Genomic DNA, 21226 nt, shown 5'->3' on the forward strand with positions numbered 1-21226 from the left:
TTTCCAAGAACTCGCAACACTTTTTAATATGTTAGGCCATCGAAAACTTCATTTTGAGTCTGATTTTTAAATGGGATATCATATCCCTGTATGAAAATATAATCGTTTACACTACTCTCAATCATTAGACGTAACGTACCAAATTGGCGGGAATACACGTGTCAAGCATTGATAGTTGTTCCTTCCCGCCAGAAAAAAATCCTCTTTTTTATTTACCCCGATCTTTACTTCCTCCGCCGTAGGGTCACCTGAATTTTTTTTTTTTTGCCTATTTTTTTGTCTGCTCTGTAAGTTTTAAGCTATGAGCTCCTCAGATTCTCTCAAATCAACCCCTTTGAAATCCAAGGTTTCTCGGAGCCTAACCTCGAAATCTCCGGTTTCCAAAACCCCGGAAAAGAACTCCTCCCGGCTCCCCAACCGTGCTCGTAACCGTGGGGTCGCCCTCTCCGTTAAGGAGATCCGGCAAGTGGCTCAGACTCGATCCAAAGCTTCTAACGTCCAGATCAAGTCAGCCCGAAAGCAGATCTTATCCTGGCCCACTGAATCTCCTCCACCCAAAGCCTCCGGTGGCCATCCCGACAGACTCCCTGAAAAGTAGGTCCGCTTGACACACTCAGCCTAATTTCTTTTTTTAATATTGTTATTGATTGAAGCCTGTTGGAATAGGTACGAGATATTGTGAGTTTTACAATAGCTTAGATTCTGCAATCCAGCTGCTAAGATCGAAGGGGTCAACGCCCACTTTTCCAAATATCAGCCCCAAAATAGAGTGTTTAACTGATAGGTAATTTCACCTTAATCATCTCAGTTAGTGCTGGATAATGGTTTGTTTTTAAGTTCTGTTTGTTTTGTTTTATTTGAGTATTTTAGTTTTTGGGTTTGATGTTTTATAGGAGGTTTGATGAGATGACTAGTTGCATGAAACCAGATCTCCATTTAAGCATCATTCTGGATGCGATTGACTTTGGGGACAACTCAAAATCTGAGACTAAGAATCTGAATTTAAGGAAGGTTTTTCGAGCTCGTCTTGTGGACTATAGCAAGGCTCATCCTGAGGTATTAATACCTTTTTGTATTAGGCCTGATGGTTAAGTTCTAGCATTCTATATCTTAAGCTTACCTAATGTTCTTTTAATTAGAAATCGCAAATTACAAAAAAAATGATAAAGAAGAACTAAGAAACAGTAGTGTTATGAAGCTGTTCGTTTAGAAATGCAAGAAACTCATTTATTTGGACCATTAACCATCTGTTAGATATGGTTTGCTTGTATGTGAGGCCTGAAGGCCTTTACTTGATGAAGTCCAATGGCTGGTTCTAGCAATAACCCCCTGGTCAAGTACACTTGTAGTTATAGCAAATACATACTGCCCCATTACTTTTTGAGCCTTAGGTACCAAAAATTTGTGCTTAGTTCTAGGGTCCCGGTGGTTAAAGTTACTTGAAATACTTCTAAATATGAAAGATTAGTCATTCTGAGGCTATTCATTTATTACAGTACTTGGTTTTGTTTGTAGCAATGACCAACTATTTAGAATGGAACAAATCTTATCATGTTGTTCCTAGATGAAAGCTTTTACCTGTACTTGAAAATGAAAGCTTATAATTAGTTAAGTCTTGTGGCTAGTTCTATTCAGCAATAACGGTTTGATATGCTCACGGCAGACCTAAGTTAAAGCAAACATACAGTGGCCATGTTAAAACCTACATTTTTGGAAAAGTGATGAAAAACATTTTAACTCTGGAAGATAAAACTTACCTAATGCTGTTCTAACTGTTTTCTTTTCAAGTACCATGCTGTGTTGACTGCAATTATTGTGCTTCCAGGGTGATGAAATTCCAGAAGAAGATCTCCCAGAGCCGTTCGATCGGTCAAAGCAGAATTTGCAAATGAATGCATCATCAATTGATACACTCACAGAGAAGCAAACTTTGGCAATGCAAGGTGAAGTTGTTCAAGAGGAAGTAGATCCACATCCTTCCAATCATACAAAATTCAATTCAAAGCTAGCTCCGGAGACTTTATCAGGTGTCGTTAGTGACCAGCAACCTGTGGTAGCATCACATGTATCTAGATCATTTAGAAAGCGCTTTTCCCTGAAAACCACAAGCAAAGCTCAGGAAGCTTTGCAAAAATGTTCAGATTTTCAAGTACCAGAGATATATGCCGACGGACCTGCCTCCAGTGGTGACACTACCTTTGCTCGAACTCCATCCCCAACTAAGATTTTATCTAAACAAACTACCAGTGAGACACATCCCAAAAATTGCCTCCCTGCAACTCCAGTCAAAGAGTTAAATCCATTGAAAACTGCAGATGAGTCCCCTATGAAAGCTGTTAATGTTGATTCCACTCCTGTGAAACTCGCTTCAACTCCTGCCAGGCTGATGACTGCCACACTTACTCTACAGTCACAAAAGAGATGTTACATGAGCCCAGATGAGGTTTCTGTTACTTCATCAAGCAAGCTGGTACGCCGACCACCACGTACCAGGTCCTTGAAATTTGACACTCCCCTGAAGGAAGAGAAACTTGTTGGTGAAGTGCAAGAAATGGCAGGCAAACCAGCAGATAATGACGAAGATGATGTTCTTTCTATTTTGCCTGAAAGCCTTTGGCACTCGGTAAACCCACTTAGAAATCTTTTTGCTATCATCTTTTTAAAACATGAATTATGCAAGTTTTAGTTTCTATTAGATATAATACTTCCATCTGGAAATGAGCCATCCACCTTTCTTATCCTATCCCAAGGAAAATGGAGGTTCATAAACTAGTATTTCCAAACAGTATTACTCTCAAGATTTCTTGGCATTATTTAGCACAAAATTCAGTTGGAAGTGAAATCAAATAGTGAATGGGGGTTGTAAGGGTTTGGCCTTGATTGCTGCATGAGTAAAAAGCATTAGGTAATCGTTCATTATCCTTGCAGATAAGGGAGAAAGAGAGGAAAGCATTGGAGGAGCGAGATCCAGCAATCTCACAAGCAAAGAGACGGCAACCAATGATTGCCTGCATTCCTAAGCTCTTCAACATGATTCACTATTTTTTCCAGTCCATAAATCAGTCGGTTATTACAAAAGCGGAGCTTATGCACAAACTAATTGCTGGTCACTGTGATATTGCAGATAGAGGTAAACCTTTTAGCTACAGTTTGCATCTCATGATATTTGATTGGATCGGGAAAACTTAGCTGAACTATGTCTTTGGTCTTCTTTCACAGGAGAAGTTGAGTAAAAAGCATTAGGTAATCGTTCATTATCCTTGCAGATAAGGGAGAAAGAGAGGAAAGCATTGGAGGAGCGAGATCCAGCAATCTCACAAGCAAAGAGACGGCAACCAATGATTGCCTGCCTACCTAAGCTCTTCAACATGATTCACTATTTTTCCAGTCCATAAATCAGTCGGTTATTACAAAAGAGGAGCTTATGCACAAACTAATTGCTGGTCACTGTGATATTATAGATAGATGTAAACCTTTTAGCTACAGTTTGCATCTCATGATATTTGATTGGATCGGGAAAACATTAGCTGAACTATGTCTTTGGTCTTCTTTCACAGGAGAAGTTGAAGAGCAGTTAAAACTGTTGCAAGAGCTAGCTCCAGAATGGATATATGAAAAGATGGCTTCTGCTGGGGATTTACTTGTTTGGTTAGTCTTAACTAAATTTTTACCCTCATTTATTACAAAATCTAGCAAATGTTTGTATTTAAGAAATGTTTCTAATCGATCGAATTATCCATTATTTGCAGCATCAATAAAGTGGCAAGCCCAGAATCAATACGAATGCGTCTCCAAGAGGCAAGATAGGCAAAATGAGTGGAGAATCAGTGCGTGTTTCATTAAATTATTAATATTAACAACTGGAGTTTGAAGTTTCTGCCTAGCTTCAGCTATTGTACACAAGTTAGATGTATGTATCCATATTTATGTATTTAGATGGTAGGGATGCTAAGATGAAAAGCCCCTATTGACCATGTTAACATAGATGCTTTCCTTTACTGCTTTTGATATCTTATTTTTAGGGTACAATGTGAAAACATTGCTGTTGGTCTTGAGTTTTGATGATAATGTGATCCTTTTACCTTTACATAGTAACAAATATGAACTGTTGATAGCAATCGCTCCACCTAGTATACTGAATGGAAAAACAAGAAACAGTTTTTCTAGAGATGATATGGTGCTTTGGTAAGTATGAAATGAAACATGGCTTCCTTTTACCTACCCAAGTGTAGTTTTTCAACCAGAATAAAGTATGCAGAGAAAGGGGAATAAACATTGACAAAGACTGGCCCTTTTTATTTCAAGCACCAAAACTGGAGGAAGATAAAAAAAATACCAAAGCATACAATTCCCTGGCATATTCAATTCCAAACTACCTGCCCCAAGACCATGTTTCCAACAAATATATATAACTAACACGCTTAAAATATGGTAGCAGCCATGAAAATACAGAATATGTAACGGTCCAGAAGCGGATACCGAACATCTTTGATCGACCATGCAGCCACTCTGTGCTGTCCGAGCACCGTGAAGACAGTAGATTGCACGGCCCCGATGCAGTTCATCCACATGACGTTTGTGACAGATGCGCTGGATATTTCTCCAAAGCAACAACTGCCTACAGAGTTCAGCTGCATTTACAATACCGATTTTTATGAGAAATTCAGAACTTATGCTAATTGTATTGAATAATTTTGATGTAAGAGTTGCTGCAATGTGTATGCGTGACCTTATTTTTAAAAGGTATAATATCAAAATTAGCCCCCAACATTAATAAAATGGTCATTTTAACCTCTATTCTTTTTTTTCTGAATTATTTTAACCTCAACATATGATTTTTGGGGCAAAAAGGTCCTGGACGAAATAACTTGAATCTATATGTAACTAAAAGTAGATATTATATAAGGACGGACGATAAGGAATTCTTTGGGTGCAAGATCGTGGCTCTTTCGCTCATCGAGGTTTTCTCTTTTCTTCTCCGATTGTTCTTCTGTTTGGGTTTGATTTTTGTGAATGAGTCTTGAGAATGGTGAGAATTTGAATTAGATGAACTGAAGGCAACACTTTGTTTCTCGGCCGGATCATTCGCTTTAGTTTTTTCCTTCGCATTTAGAGGACGGTGTGGTCAAAATCAAATCATCGGTGGAGGTTTTTGATGCAGGCATCAAAGTTTAGCCCAATTCCTTGGTAAGGCTCCTAACTTCTATTTGGGGGCGTCTTGGGGAGATTATGGTTAACAAAGTGGGGGAAGATTTATTCACCTTCCAGTTTCCTTCCTCTAATACGTATGAGCGGGTTCTTGCGAATGGTTCATGGCATATCCATAACAAACCGTTCATTTTGCGTAGATGGGCTCATAATATGCAGTTTTTGTTTCAATATGGGTTCATTTGAGTTGTATTCCTTTGGAATTGTTCACTGGGGTGGGGTTGAGCTAGTGCGCTTGGTACCCCTCTCTATATGGATGGTCTTACGGCTCAAAGGCACAGGCTTGTTTATGCTAAGGTCTATCTGGAATTTGTTGCGAATTTTCAGTTCCCCAAATTTATCAATGTGCAGTTGCATGATGGTTATTTGGCATCTATGGAGGTGACAATTCCTTGGGCACCTTTAAGGTGTTTCCATTGTAAGGTTTTTTGCACTTTGTCGAAGGCAGGTCAACAGAAGGTGTGGGTTCCTAAGGGTCTGGGTGATAAAGCTCATGTGGTGGATGTGTCTCAATATGATTCTAATCTTTGTGTTGTTCTTGATTCTGACGCGGTAGCATATTCTTCGATGGTTTCTTGTGGGGATCAGGTTGGTGTTCTGATCCCAAGGATGGTGTTGTTGAAGGCTTGGCTGTTGGGTAGGATATTGGGGTTGTTCAGCTTGAGAATGGGGCTGTTGTGAGGGTTGGTTCGACAATTTATTTACCTGTGGAAGTTGCGGTTATTGTTGTGTGTCATGTGGTTGATATCTCTGTTAAGGGCAAGCAAGTGGTGACTGATAGGCCAAGTGTTCCTTTTTCTTTTGAGAACGTTGTTCCCAGGCAAGGAAAATAGGCTGCTAAAGGCGTTGCTGAGCCGATGTAAGGTCTAAAAAAAGGTAGAATGTTTGCAATGGTAAGAATAAATGTATTGGTTCTGCATCCCCTATTTTAGCATGAGGATATTGTTTTGGAATACTCAGGGTTTTAATAGCCCTCATAAGAAATTCAATTTTGCTGATATTATACATGGATTTAATATTGATCTCTTTTGTTTGTTAGAAACTAGAGTAAAGGTTGGCAATAAACAACAAATCTGGAATATTTTTTTTCGGATTGGAGAGGTTTTCACAATTATAGCCATGCTATTAATGGTAGGGTTTGCTTCTTTTGTAAGGATTTGTTTGATCCTGTTGAGATTGTTGTTTCTAATCAGTGTATTACATGTTTGGTCACATATTGTAATAGGAAGTTTTATTTCTTTGGAGTGTATGGCTTTAATTTGGGTTTGGATAGGGCTTGTTTATGGCATCATCTGGTTGGCTTGAAGTCTTTGGTTGGGGATGATCCTTGGTTGGCTATATGGGATTTCAATATCATTGGGTCTCTGAGATTGTGTGTGGCGTTTTGCTGAATGATATGGATGAGTTCTTATGTTGTTTAAGTGTTATTGGTTTAATTCTTATCAAAAAAAAAAGTGTTATTGGTTTAATTGATCATGTTATTATGGCCCAACTTATACTTGGTCGAATCATCAGGATGGCAATTTCATTGCTCGTAAGTTAGACATAGTGATGGTTTTAGTTTCTTGGATTGACATGTTTCCTCAGGCTCAGGTGGAGTTCCTTGCCCCTGGTTTATTGGATCATTGCCCGAGGTTTGTTAGGCTTGATTGTGATTAAAAAAATCTCTTCCTAAGCATTTTTGCTTCTTTAATTTTTAGACAGATGACCTAGAGTTTTTTAGAGTTGTAAAGGAGAGTTGGAGTAAACCTCCTATGAGGATTTTGTTTCTAAAACTCAAAAGATTTAATTCTGTGTTGAGGTATTTCAATGTTTCTCGATACAGTGATCCATCTTTTCATGTTCGTTCTAAGAAATGGGAGCTGGAGGAGATCAAGTTGCGTGTATTAGTGTGTGTTAGGATTTTCGAAGCTCAATTTGATCAACCGAAAATCTACACTATGGGGTGAATTGACAAAATTTTGTTTATGGAGTAAGGAGAAAAAAAGATAGAAAAATTGGTACAGCGATTTATAGTGGTTCGACTTCTCAATTAAGTTTACCTCCACTACCTTAGCTCCTCACTAAGGATTTTCCAACAAATTTACTAATTTGTTCTTTCTTTTCAATGATCAAGAGTAACATTTACAACTCCTTAGTTTATCACTTGGCTAAATTGGAACTAATCCCCTTTACAAAAGAATAAAAAGAAGTAAACAAATAAAACCTCTAAAAGGTAGGTTGTTTACAAATTTAAAGCTCACAAGAACAAAAATATTTACAAGAGAATAGAATAAATAGTGAAAAGCTCTTCTCTTGTGTTTGATTGCTTGGATAGGTGTTCTAACCCTTCTTCAAGTGTTTTGAACTTGTATTTATATGTTGGAATGAAGTTGTGGCCGTTTTTAGCCGTTAGGAATGATTTAGAGCCGTTGGGATGTTTTTCTCTGCAAAATAAATCTTTTCAGTACAGAGGGTATCGGTACTCCTATAGGTATTATAGGTACTGCCTTTTTAATTTTTAAATAAAACTAGTTATTACTAGTTGTTGGGTTTGACGGTATCGATACTACTATGTAAAGTAGTATCGGTACCCCTTTGGGTATCAGTACCATTTTTGCATTCTAAAATTTGAGCAATGTTGGTAGTATCGGGGTATCGGTACCATTTTTACATTATGGAATTTGATCAATGTTAGTAGTATCATACCACCTAGTGAGTATCGACACTTTCCTTACATAAGGTATCAGTATCATACGAACAATATCAGTATTGTTCATGAGGTATTGATATTGTAAGAACAATATCAGTACTTCTTGTTCAGAAAAGTATTTTGTGCTCAATTACAAGTAAAATGGACTTTGAATTATTTTTGAAAACTTTGAATAAATTTAATTCAAGTCCAAAAATATTTTGTCATAAATTGTTATATTAAAACATAGTTCAACAATCTCTCCCTTTTTGATATAACAAAACATTTGAAATTTTGTTTTTGGAAAAACTCCCCCTTAATAAAATATTTAATGAATAAGATATTAATTGTTGGGAAAATATGAAAATGTTCAGCTCCCCATTTTTCATTAAGAAGTTGAATTTTTCAAATCATACTTCTGTCCCTTTTTGTTATATAAAAATAATTCAACTTTAAAGTTCTAAAATAACATTGGAGAGTCAATGATAAACTTGACATTAAAAACATTTGAAAAATCAAAGCTCCCCTCAAAAAGTACATTCTAAACAAAATTTGACTTTAAAGGCTTGACGCTTAAACAAAATTAAATTTCAACAAAGAATAACAAACATGTTAATAGCACATGAAATTCAATATATCCAAGTCTAAAATATTTTATGCAATACCAAATGTTGAAATTAAGTGCATATGCATAAGTTTTCAAAAAAATTTATGCATTTGAAAATTTTGATATCAATTGTCAGAGAGATATCATTTGCATTTTTAAATTACATGCCTAAACATTTAAATTTAGGTCAAAAACTTAAAAAATTAAAATCAAAACATTTTGAAAATTGATATCAATTGTTAGAGATATATCATTTGCATTTAAAACTAAGAAAAATCGTTAAATCTTTAAAGTGTTCATCATTACACCTTTTTAACATACATGATATAGAAAACATAAAATTATTTAAAATCAAAACTCATGCATGTTTAAACCTAAATGAGTAACCAAATAATAAAAAAACAAAAGCATTAAGCTTAGAGGTTACCCATTCCTTTTCAAGTGTGGCTAGAGCATTTGAGTATTTTCATTTTCATCACCATTGCTCCCACACACCTACAAGAGACATTTAAGTAGTTTTTGGTATCTAAAATTTCTTTGGATCCTTGGACGTTAGTTTCAATACCCCTTGTTCCCTTGGGAACCCATACTTGTCTAATTTTAAAATGTTTTCCTTTCTTCAAAGGACAAGTATGTTCCAAATGACCATAAAAATAGCAATGTGAGCATTTTGCCATTTTTAAACATAATGAATTGTTTTAGAAATTAATTCATTTTCTTTCGTTAAGCTCTCAAGCTTAACTTTCAAATCAAAATTTTCTTTTTCTAAATCATTGATTTTGACTTTTAAAAGCTTTAAATCATTTTTCAAAGATTCATTTTGTTTTTCAAAATCAACTTTTGCTTTCAAAACCATATCATTTTCAACTTTATGTTTTGAAATTAATTTATTATATTTGGAATTCATGTCTCAAATTCCAAATACAACTCATTGTAAGCAACTTGTAATTCATCAAAAGAATAAGAATCTAATTCATTTGAGTTAGAAGTTACCATTGAATCTTCTCCGATGGCCATGAGGCATAGGTTGGCTAGTTCATCTTCATCATGAGAGTCATCTTCATCACTCCAAGCTACCGCAATTGCCTTTTTCTAGCTTGATCCCTTCTTCTTTAGAAGGGGGCATTCATACTTGACATGCCCCGTTCTTTGAAAATTGAAGCACACCGGGGGACTCTTCTTGTTGTTTGATTAATGCTTTACTTCCTTAGAAGTCATGAATCTTTTGAACCTTTTGAAGACCTTGGTCATCTATTCTTCTTCATCATCATTTTCATCCACCTCTTCATTTGAATCTTGATTGATCTCATTGGTGAATTTGAAGGCAATGTCTACCTCCTTCTTTTTCTTGTTTTGCTTCTCTTCATCTTCTTCCTCTTCCTTCACCATCAACTCATGAGTAAGAAGAGAACCAATCAGCTCATCGAGAGTGAGAGACTTTAAATTCTTAGCCTCAATGACTATCGTCTTCTTCGATTGCCAAGACTTTAGAATAAAGTAGATCATCTTCACAAGCTTCTTATTAGGGATTAGTTCTCCAAATCCCTTGATACCGTTGAAATCACAGAAAATCTATCTGTCATAGCTTTGATGTCTTCATCTTGAAATTCTCGTAGCTATGGTTGAGAAAATTTATCTTGGTTTCCCTCACTTCATCGGTTCCTTCCTTAGTGACTTGAAGCTTTTCCCATATTTCCTTCGCATTGAAACAAGATGAGACTCTTCCATATTCATCCGGGCCTAATACACAAAAGAGGATGTGCATAGCCTTAGCATTGAGTTGGAACTTCTTCTCTCTATAACTCCAATCATCCATCTCACTGGGTGGAGTGGAGTAACCCTTCATGATTGAGTTCTAAGCTCCTTGATCATTTGTTTGAATGAAGAGCATCACCCTACTATTTCAACAGGTGTAATTTGCTCCATTGAAATACGGTGGCTTGTTGACCGATTGAGAATCTTCAAGGTAGTAAGAGCTGGAGGTCGAAGCCATCTTTTTGTCGGTTACATCGAGAATCGGTAGAGCTTCTTCTAGGATCGTCTCAAGGTTGTTAAACCTTATAATGAGTCAATCTCTGATACCAAATTTTAGGATTTTCAAAGCTCAATTTGATCAACCGAAAATTTACACAAGAGGGTGAATTGGCAAAAATTTGTTTAGGGAGTGAGGGGAAAAGATAGAAAATAAGCACAGCGATTTATAGTGGTTCGACTTCTCAAATAAGTCTATATCCACTATCTTAGCTCATCAATAAGGATTTTCCAATAAATTCACTAATTTGTTCTTTCTTTTTCAATGATCAAGAGTAACCTTTACAACTCCCTAGTTTTTCACTTGGTTAAACTAAAACCAACCCCTTTTACAAAAGGATAAAAAGAAGTAAACAAATAAAACCTCTAAAAGGTAGGGTGTTTACAAATTTAAGCTCACAAGAACAAAAATATTACAAGAGAATAAAATAAAGAGTTAAAAGCTCTTCTCTTGTTTAATTGCTTAGATATGTGTTCTAACCCTTCTTCAAGTGTCTTGAACTTGTATTTATATGTTGGAATGAAGTTGTGGCTGTTTCTAACCGTTGGGAGTGATTTGGAGCCGTTGGAGATGCTTTTCTCTGCAAACTAAATCTTCCCAGTACAGAGGGTATTGATACTCCTATAGGGAGTATCGGTACTACCTTTGTTATTTTTAAATAAAACTAGTTGTTACTAGCTGTTGGGCCTGACAGTATCAATACTAAGCCCATGGTATCGATACTACTATGTAAAGTAGTATCGGTACCCCTTTGGGTATCAGTATCATTTTTGCATTCTGGAATTTGAGCAATGCTAGTAGTATCGGGATATCGGTACAATTTTTACATTCTGGAATTTGATCAATGCTGGTAGTATCGATACTACCTAGTGAGTATCGATACTTCCTTTACCTAAGGTATCGGTACCATATGAACAATATCGGTATTGTACATGATGTATCAATAATGTAAGAACAATATCGATACTTCTTGTTCAGAAAAGTATTTTGTGCTCAATTCCAAGTAAAATGGACTTTGAATTATTTTTGAAAACTTTGAATAAATTCAATTCAAGTCCAAAAATATTTTTCCATAAATTGTTATATCAAAACATAGTTCAACAGTGTGTCCTACTAATGTAGCTCTGCAGTTAAATATAGGGAGGTCTTCAAGGAGTTTCAATCCTCACAGAAAGTTGGGGAGAGTTTTTTTAAAGAAGTCTAGAGTTTCTTAGGTCCAGGAGGGGATCATAACTCTAAGTTTTTCACTCTATGGTGACTGCGAAACAAATCATGATACTATTCTTTCTTATATAATGACCAGGGGCAGCTCTTGGAGAGTCAAGATGAGATTGTTGCTGAAGTTATTGGGTTTTTTAAGAATTTTTTGGGGGTCCAAAAGTTGTCAGCTTGTGATTTTCTTACGGTTGGTTTTTTTAGAGATTTGTTGGAGGCTTTTTTCTCGGATGTGGGTAGGGATTTTATGCAATGTAGTGTTTCGAAGGAAGCGATTAAGGATGTTATGTTTTCTCAGGCTTCAGATAGAGCTCCTAGTTCGGATGGCTACACTTCTCAATTTTTTAAAGAGACATGGCATATTGTGGGTGAGGACTTGACTCGGGCAGTGATGTCTTTCTTTAAGTGCTCTTAGATGTTCTCTACTTTTAATGCTACTACTATTCCTGGTTCCTAAGAAGCCTAATCCTTCCCATATGAGAGGCTTTCAGTCTATTTCTTGCTGCAACATGGTATATAAGTGTGATACTCATATTCTTGTTGCGCGTTTAACAACTTTTTTGTCTAAGGTAATCTCGTCTAGCCAGAGTGCCTTCATCCCTGGGCAGTGTATCCATGATAATAACTTGATGGATCAAGAGTTAGTAAAGAGGTACAATCAGATCTCTTTATCCCTTAGATGTACTTTAAAGTTTGATCTGTAAAAAGCTTTCAATTCGATTAACTATGAGTTTTTAATTCTTTTCTTTGAAGCCCTTAGTATGTATGCTGCCATGATTGGGTGGGTTGAGAGTTATGTTACTAGCCTTTCTTTTTCTATCTCCTTGAATGGGGGGTTTGGTGGGATACTTCAAAGGGGTTAAAGGGCTTCGACAGGGGACCATTTGTCCCCGTACCTATTATTTATCTCGATGAACGTGTTGTCATGTCTTCTTGATAAGGTTGCAGAGGTGGAAGAGTTTCAATTTCATTCAAAATGTCATCGGGTTAAGCATACTAACCTTTCATGGTTTTTCAGGACTGCAACTGAACGTTGGGAAGTTAGTTTTTTCGTCTAGTGTGTGTGAGCCTATGTTAAATGAGATTCGTGTATTCACATGTATAAAACGTGGGAAGTTTCTTGTTCAGTACTTGGGGATCCCCTTGTTACTAAGTGGTTATCGATAAAGGACTATGCTTCACTTATTGAAAAAATTGCTTTCATATTGCAGGGTTGGCAGCCTAGGATGCTTTCATATGTTAGTTGACATCACTTAGTTCGGTCAGTGGTTTATAGTATTCAAAATTATTGGAGTAATCAATTATTGTTGTCTGGTGCAGTGTGTCGTAACTGGTTTTTGCCCGGGCACGAAATTATTTACTTGGCGGGAAAATGATGTGAATAAATGGTTTTAAAATATTTTGGGAGTCGCCATCGACCTTTCGGGTCAGGTAGGTCGAATACCTAAAAATTATCTTTTAAAAGAGTTTTTAAGAAAACATCAGTTAAAAGATAAATTGGTCTGCATTTTAACAAAAAATTTGTTCTTTTTAATAATAAAAAGGATTTGTGGTCGATTACATTTGGGGAAGGATTAACACCCCACAACGCCCAAAATTGGTACTTATTAATTATAAATTGTCTCTATTATTAGAAATTTAAAAATTTAAAAATATATTTAATTCATAATCATGTTATTTCAAATTTATAATTTTAAGAAAATATATTATATTTTTAAATAAGATATTTATTTATTTAGAAATATCAGAAAATGGCTTCTAGGTGCTTTAAGACAGTTCATTTCTTAATATTAAAAAATAAATATTAATAACACATTTATCTAATAAAAAATTTGATTAATATTATAATTTATAAAAGTAAATATTTATTAAAAAAATCAGAAAATGGACATCCAGTTGCTTTAAGACTGCCCTTTCCTAATATTGAAAAAATAAATATATATTGATAAAACATTTATCTAAAAATAGATTAATATATAATTTATAAAAATAAAATATTTATTTAAAATATCAAAAAATGGACATCTAGTTGCTTTAAGACTGCCATTTCTTAATATTGAAAAATAAATATATTAAAATATGATAAAAGTAATTTATAAAATTAAATTTATAAATAGGATTTTAATAGAAAACAAACAAATAGAATAAAAAATATTATATACATATTTATATGACTTAAGATAATAATAATGATAATGAAAATAATAATTTAAACATATATAAAAAATAATAACAAAATAAAATAATAATAATCAAAATGAAAGAAATTAAAAGCAATAATTTTAAAATGAAAAATATATTAAATGAAAAATATCCAACTATTAGGGATTAAAATATAAAATATAAAAATTAGTGGCCCTTATTCGAAGTATCATAAAAATAATTACTAATGTGTAATTAACCCTAATTAATTAACTAGTGATTAAAATATAAATTATTAAAATCTAAGGGACTAAATATGTTATTTACCCTAAAGATATATATATACTGAAAAGGACTAAAATAAAATAAAATAAAATTACGAGACCAAATTAAAAGGATCAGAAAATAATTCGAGTGACGAAATTGAAATATTACAAATCTATGGGGATTGCGGGCATAGTTTACCTACGTGGAAAATTATACATATACCCTCCCCGAAACGATGTCGTTTAGGGAGGGGTTTAAATACCCCAAAGGACCGGCCCTTCGGGCCATTCTTCCCATTTTCCTTTCCTTCCTCTCTCTCTAAAATGAGAGAACCAGAGTTTTCTCTTGCTTCTCTCTACATTTTTCCCGCCGGAGAGAAACTAGTCCCGGCCATCCACCGCTGTCGGGCTCCGACCACCACTGTCGGCCACCGTCGATGGTGGCCAGAATTCACAAACCTACCCCCAAATTGAAGCCCCGATTACCCCAAACACAAATCTTAACTTGTTTTCTCCTATAAACTCACCGAAACCGTTAGATCTAAATATTTTACCTTCAGTTTTTTTTCCATGGTGGTTTAGAGGCTCCGATGAGGGTAAGTCTCCCAGCTTTTTTTCTTTTCTTTTGGTTTGGTTTTTTTTGGGATCGTTGGTGTAGTTTTTGCTCCGTATTTTTGCTATTGGTTGTTGTTCTCTCCGTCTTGCCCCGTTTTGTTGTCCTCTCTTCTCTTTTCCTTTTGTAGGTGAGGTGGTGGCTTTATAGGCCACCACGATTCTTGTCTCGGACCGGTCGAAAAGGGCGACCCAGGTGAGTCACCGGACTATGGTGGTGACTCACCATAGGTCTTTGACACGGGGCGATGACGGGCTCTTCTGGAGGCTTCTACGGTACGTGGCGTGGCACTGTAGCGTCGGCATCGGCTGGTTGGACCATCTGGCTTAGGAGGCGTCAGCATCAGCTGGAGGAGGCACCTGGCAGAAGCTTCTAGAAGCAGCGGCGGCTGAAGTTCTAGGGTTTAGAAACCCAAGCTGAAACCCCAAATATTTAAGATTTCTCTCTAGTCTGGGCCAGTAGTAAATGGGCCTCGTAAATAGGTTTAGGGTTTTAATATTTAATTTAATAATATTAATAATATTTATAATAATAATAATAATATGGTGAAAAATTAATGACTACAGCTGCCCCTCTTTACAAGAATAGAGTAACGAAAAAGACAATAATTTTTTCATTTGGCTTCTTTTGAGTATGATGGAAAAGTTGAAAACATTCTTTCAAATGTCTTATCATCTTGCACTGTAGGTCTTACAATGACCCTGAGGCTTTAAAATCAAAAGCTCCCGAAGGCTTTTTGAAAATCATGCACTGTAGGTCTTACAGATGACCCTGAGGCTTTAAAATCAAAAAGCTCCCTAAGGCTTTTTGAAAACATCATGCACTGTAGGTCTTACAGATGACCCTGATGCTTTAAAATCAAAAATCTCCCGATGACTTTTTGAAAACTACATGCACTGAAGGGCTTACAGATGACCCGAATGTTTTGAAAACACATGCACTGAAGGGATTACAGATGACCCGAAGGTTTTTGAAAACATCAAGCACTGAAGGGCTTACAGATGACCCGAAGGTTTTGAAAACATCAAGCACTGAAGGGCTTACAGATGACCCGAAGGTTTTGAAAACATCAAGCACTGAAGGGCTTACAGATGACCCGAAGGTTTTTGAAAACATCAAGCACTGAAGGGCTTACAGATGACCCGAAGGTTTTGAAAACATCAAGCACTGAAGGGCTTACAGATGACCCGAAGGGTTTTTTGAAAACATCTTGCACTGAAGGGCTTACAGATGACCCGAAGGTTTTTGAAAACGTCATGCACTGAAGGTCTTACAGATGTGGGAAACAATTTACTAAGTAAGAAACTATGAAAATCGTTTTCTTACTTTTCAACAATTTCATTTTTAGAAAAGATTAAATAAGAAATTTTGGAAATCGTTTTCTCATTGAAATAACTTGTTGATTGGGTAATATGCCCCAATTTAAGATAATGCTTCATTTGTGGATTGTGTCCATCTATTCTTCAGATGTTTGCGTGATTCCTGCATTTTCGGTTTTGAATACCTTCTTCTTGTAAGGTATTTTCTATCATGAATCTTCTTGTTCATACGAAGATCTGTAAAGTTTTATGTTTGAATGCACTCAGATGTATCAATGTAATGCATTGTTTATTGTGTAAATGGTGTTCTTATGAATGCATGAATGTTGATGCAATCTTCATTTGACTTTAAAGTGGTGAACTTGTACTTCCTTCACTTCATCATTTATTGCCAGGGTTACCTTTGGATATCAGTGTAGCAACCTATGCCATAAAGCTGCAGAACCATCTGATTAATCTTGTATCTTTGTGTTTCTTGGCTTCATGAAAGTCTCAGAAGAAATGTTTCATTTATGGAGCTCTTGCAGTAGTCAGATGTAACCCCCCAACCCGTATCCGACCCGGATCCGAGTCCGAAGTGTCACACTGACTTTTCAAAAACCTTTACTTGTATAAAATAATGAGTAATTAAAATTTATTATTACATATAACTTATTCAAAACCTTTATCAAACTATTCAGAGCTTATACAATATATTATTTTGAATACATGCCAACTAGAACTTTATGTATTAAAATACATATTATTCACCTTTCTTTTGATCTGACCTTTGGTAAGGAGAACTGACCTGTCTTGCTCCACATTGCTCTTTACTCTTCTCACTTCGGTAACCTACGTGTGAAATAATCACACGCTAAGTCAATGACTTAGTGAGGCAATAAACATAAAATATAACTATAGCTTGTAATCATGCATGAACAATTACTACTATCACTCATACCCTTATTTATGTAACAAATCCCTATAACACATATGCAATATATATCATTACACATATAAAAACATATACACACATATATTCATCACTCATCATTTCCATCATTAGCCTTATTTCATTATCAATATTATTATCGTTTATATCACTTAATACATATCCTCTTATACCTAGCATTTTAACCAACATTTGCCTCATTTAATCATACAATCCACATATCATCATATAAGTCATCTAATACCATTCATATCACAAAAGCATACAAATCACATGTAATATATTTGTTGTTTTCTTATTAGTCCATGTACACATGTGAGAACTGTAGATATATGAGCCTATAGAGGTTGTGCACTAATGTTGTCACCACAACTCGTATAAATGCACCGAAGTGCCACGTAGAATTGCACCGTAGTGCCGCGTAGAAATGCACCGAAGTGCCATATAAGATTGTCCCTAAAGACCACATATCATTCCTTAAGAATCATACATATGCAAAGGATCAAGTATGTGTCTCAAAAGACCTCACACATGTTCCAAAGAATACATATATGTCCCGAAGGACTGCGTAAACCCTCGACTCTTGGCATGCCAACTATACCCTAGCTCTCATGACACATAACATGGGCATCATCATTTATGTCATTTCACATTTTCACATAAACACGTAGTTCACTTTCACATAGCACGTAGATTATGTCACATAAGTTGAATCACATATACGTATAAATACGTAAGTCACTTTCACATATCACGTAGCTCATATTCACTTTTTATACTATTTAACATTTCTTGTCACATTGCTTATATCTTACTTTTATGTCTTATCCTATATATATAGATATTCACATGTTCATATAATCCATCATTTCATCATCTAAACATGTATTCATATAATTCATCTTCCTATATATATATATATCATTTTTCCTATACTTGTATTCACATCATTTATATTCCCCTTCTCATAATCTCATATGTCCTGATTAATAGCTTATATCATATATGTATAAAATAACTTATCTCATATCATATAGCTTATACCTCATTCTATGATATTCACCTAGATCATATCACATCTGTCTCACTCATAAACATATGTCACTTCTATTATTTCATTTATATACTAATCTAATCTATTTACCTAATTCAATTCATATAGTACCTATAACTTTCTAATATGACTACGTAGATTTCCATCATACAACCCATATATCATAATTTTATTTAAGCATGTGTATCTTTCCCATCTAACTCATCTTATATGTTCCTATTATCACTTATGTTCAAGTCTCATATCATCATATAGGTCAATATTATCTATCTTGTTTCAATTCTCATTCAATGATATAATTATATTTTACTATTTCACATAAATGTTCATACCACTATTCACTTACCCAACTCACATTCTTATTGTTTATATAACCTTTACACTTGAGTACTTCATTCCCATCATTTCTTCTAAACTCGCTTTTTACCATATTCCCATATTATTACCTAATTTATCCCATATCATGTATTCGCGTAATCTTATATTCTATTTATATATATCTCAAAAATCTTATCACATAACTTCTCTTTTATATTCATATAATTTCTTATCATATCATCATAACATAGCATATATTCACATCAACCATGAAATACATATACAATAGCATGTCAACACATACCATAACATATAACTCAGACACTCATAACAACCACATGTTCATGTTCATGCTTCATGCACAATACTATAGAAATTAGACTTGTCACAAGTCTTATTTCCCATTAAACATCATATATAAAATAATACGCACTCACCTTGGTCTCACTAAGTTTCAATCCATTTTTATAATTTCCTCTCTTGCGATCGAATCATAACTTGATAATCACTTCGGGACTTGTTCGTGCTCGATATCTATATCATACATTGATACATATTAGTATCCAATTGATATACACTAATATATCATTTCTTAGACCAAAAGAAAGGTATAATTCTATTTCCCTTGAAGTGCATCGATGCATTCTACAGTGTATTGATGCATCCCTTAACATGTGCATCGATGCACTCCTTATGCATCGATGCATTAATTGCATTCGATGTTTCCATTTTTTAAGGGTGCATCGATGCACTTCCTGTGCATCGATACACACTGAACAATTTCTGGAAATTTACCCTTGATGCATCGGTGCACATTGAATATGCATCGATGCACATATCCCAGAATTCATTTTTAAACCCGAAACCTACTCAAATCAACTCAAATACTTCATCTTTCAACCCCTTTCATGTTCTCAACTCATATACACATGCTTAAACCAATTTATATCCATATAAACCATCTTTAGCTTCAAAATTCTTTTCCTCATATGTAACTCAAGAATTAAACCAACTTTGCAATATGTTTTAATTCCAATTCTATGGCTTCTAACTTCTTAATTAGACCCTTAACAAGTCAAATTTAACTTCCAACTCTAGTTATGAACTCTATTTCAAGATTTCACCCAAGAACCTTAAATCTTTAATCCCTCCTAACTCCATCATACTTGATTTTAAGATAACTTAAGCTTAGTTATCATCTAATAATCAAAACCCAACCTTAAAATCAACAATTAATTCATAAAAAAAGAAACTCACCTTTGAGCTTGGAGATACGGGAGGAGGAAGAAGAAGGAAGAAAACTCTGGATAATTCTCTCTTTTCCCACGTGGTTCTTTATCTTATAAAAGGAATATAAAAATCTCACTTTTCAATTGACCATTTTACCCTTTAATTCATTCAATAATTACTAAATAACCTTCATCATATTTCCAATAAATCATTGAACTATTCAATTATCCTACTTTAATCACCAATTTCTAAAACTTTACAATTTGGTCACTAACCCGGTATTGAGGATGTTACATCAGAGCTATGATCTTGTTGCCCCATTTTGTCTGGATAAAACCGACTTCCTTTACTTGGACCTGTTTAAAAATCCAATAAAGCTTTCATCTTTGAAAAAAGAATCTATCATCTTTAAAGAGAGAATCTATCATCTTTGAAGAGTATAGATGTAGATATGTCTGACTCAGCGGAGATTAATTAGGAGATCGGCGTATGTTCTGATTTGACTCATGAAACACATCACAATGAGGATTTATCCTAATTCTTTTCATGTCTTCACATCTAATCAGATCTCGACCAAGGCAACTTGGACCATATCATGTCGAGATGCTTAACAACAACCTGTCGTTCGACATTAGTTGGCTCAACTAATTTCTTGTTGTTCAAATTTCTGCTTCCTTTCTGTGTAAAGAAATCTTCATCATATCTCACTTCTGACCTTGGGGTTGAAAAAGACAAACTTCATCTTGGATCAATAAATGGAAACCATATGATCACAACATTGATTCAACACCATAATTACTGGTTTGTAAAATATTTGCCAACACATTCATCATCTCATGTGGTTTCTGCTCGGATTGATGTTCAGGGGAACTCTTTGCACGGTGTTCAAAGCTTTTGTATGATGTCACCAGACCACTTGAGAACAAAATTCAGTGGGAATACAAATGAGATGCTGGCGTGTTTCATGACCAAAAAGTTGGTCAAATTCACAAGATATGTTAGTGTTGAATTGAATAAGAGACACTAATTGATATTGATATCGTCTCAGGTAAGTACTAGTGTGATACTGGTTACTTTTTCTTCCATAGTGAGTATTGTAGGAAGTAGAAACACGTTAGCTATAGGAGTCATGTACAGAACGATATCCATGGAATTCTTGCCGCTGGGGATGAAACACACATGATAAAACCAAATGGATGAAAACTCAGTTCAGCCTAGCCGGCAATGATAACCCCATTAACAACGAGAATAAGGATAAAATTCAAACAAGAGATGTGTAAAACAACTTCGTAACCTCAATAGTATGGTTGAAATTAATTGCCAGAAATCTCAAATAAATATTTCCAATCATCACTAACACACAAAAGACCAAATTCAAAGGCGATATCTTGAGGAACTGTTCTCGGGATCGAGTAGTCTACCTGGGGACCATCTTTATCCATGCAACCGTGATGTAGTTTAACAAAGAACGCTATCATGTGACACATAGTTATGAAGATTGGGTATTTGAAACCATATTTACTGAGTAGATATTTGTTCAACAACAGGACCCTAATACAACTTCCTGATGAACAAAGCAATCATGTATAATCAGCTGGACTGTCACTGCTTTACCATTTT

General features: G+C 35.1%; 1 pseudogene; it reads left to right on the top strand.

Annotated features, from left to right (window-relative positions):
- The first annotated feature begins 249 nt into the window (after positions 1 to 249).
- On the top strand, positions 250 to 3995 carry LOC120177213 (annotated as a pseudogene).
- The last annotated feature ends 17231 nt before the right edge of the window (positions 3996 to 21226 follow it).

Source organism: Hibiscus syriacus, unplaced genomic scaffold, assembly GCF_006381635.1.
Source record: "Hibiscus syriacus cultivar Baekdansim isolate YM2019G1 unplaced genomic scaffold, ASM638163v2 tig00112285_pilon, whole genome shotgun sequence".
NCBI lineage: Eukaryota > Viridiplantae > Streptophyta > Magnoliopsida > Malvales > Malvaceae > Hibiscus > Hibiscus syriacus.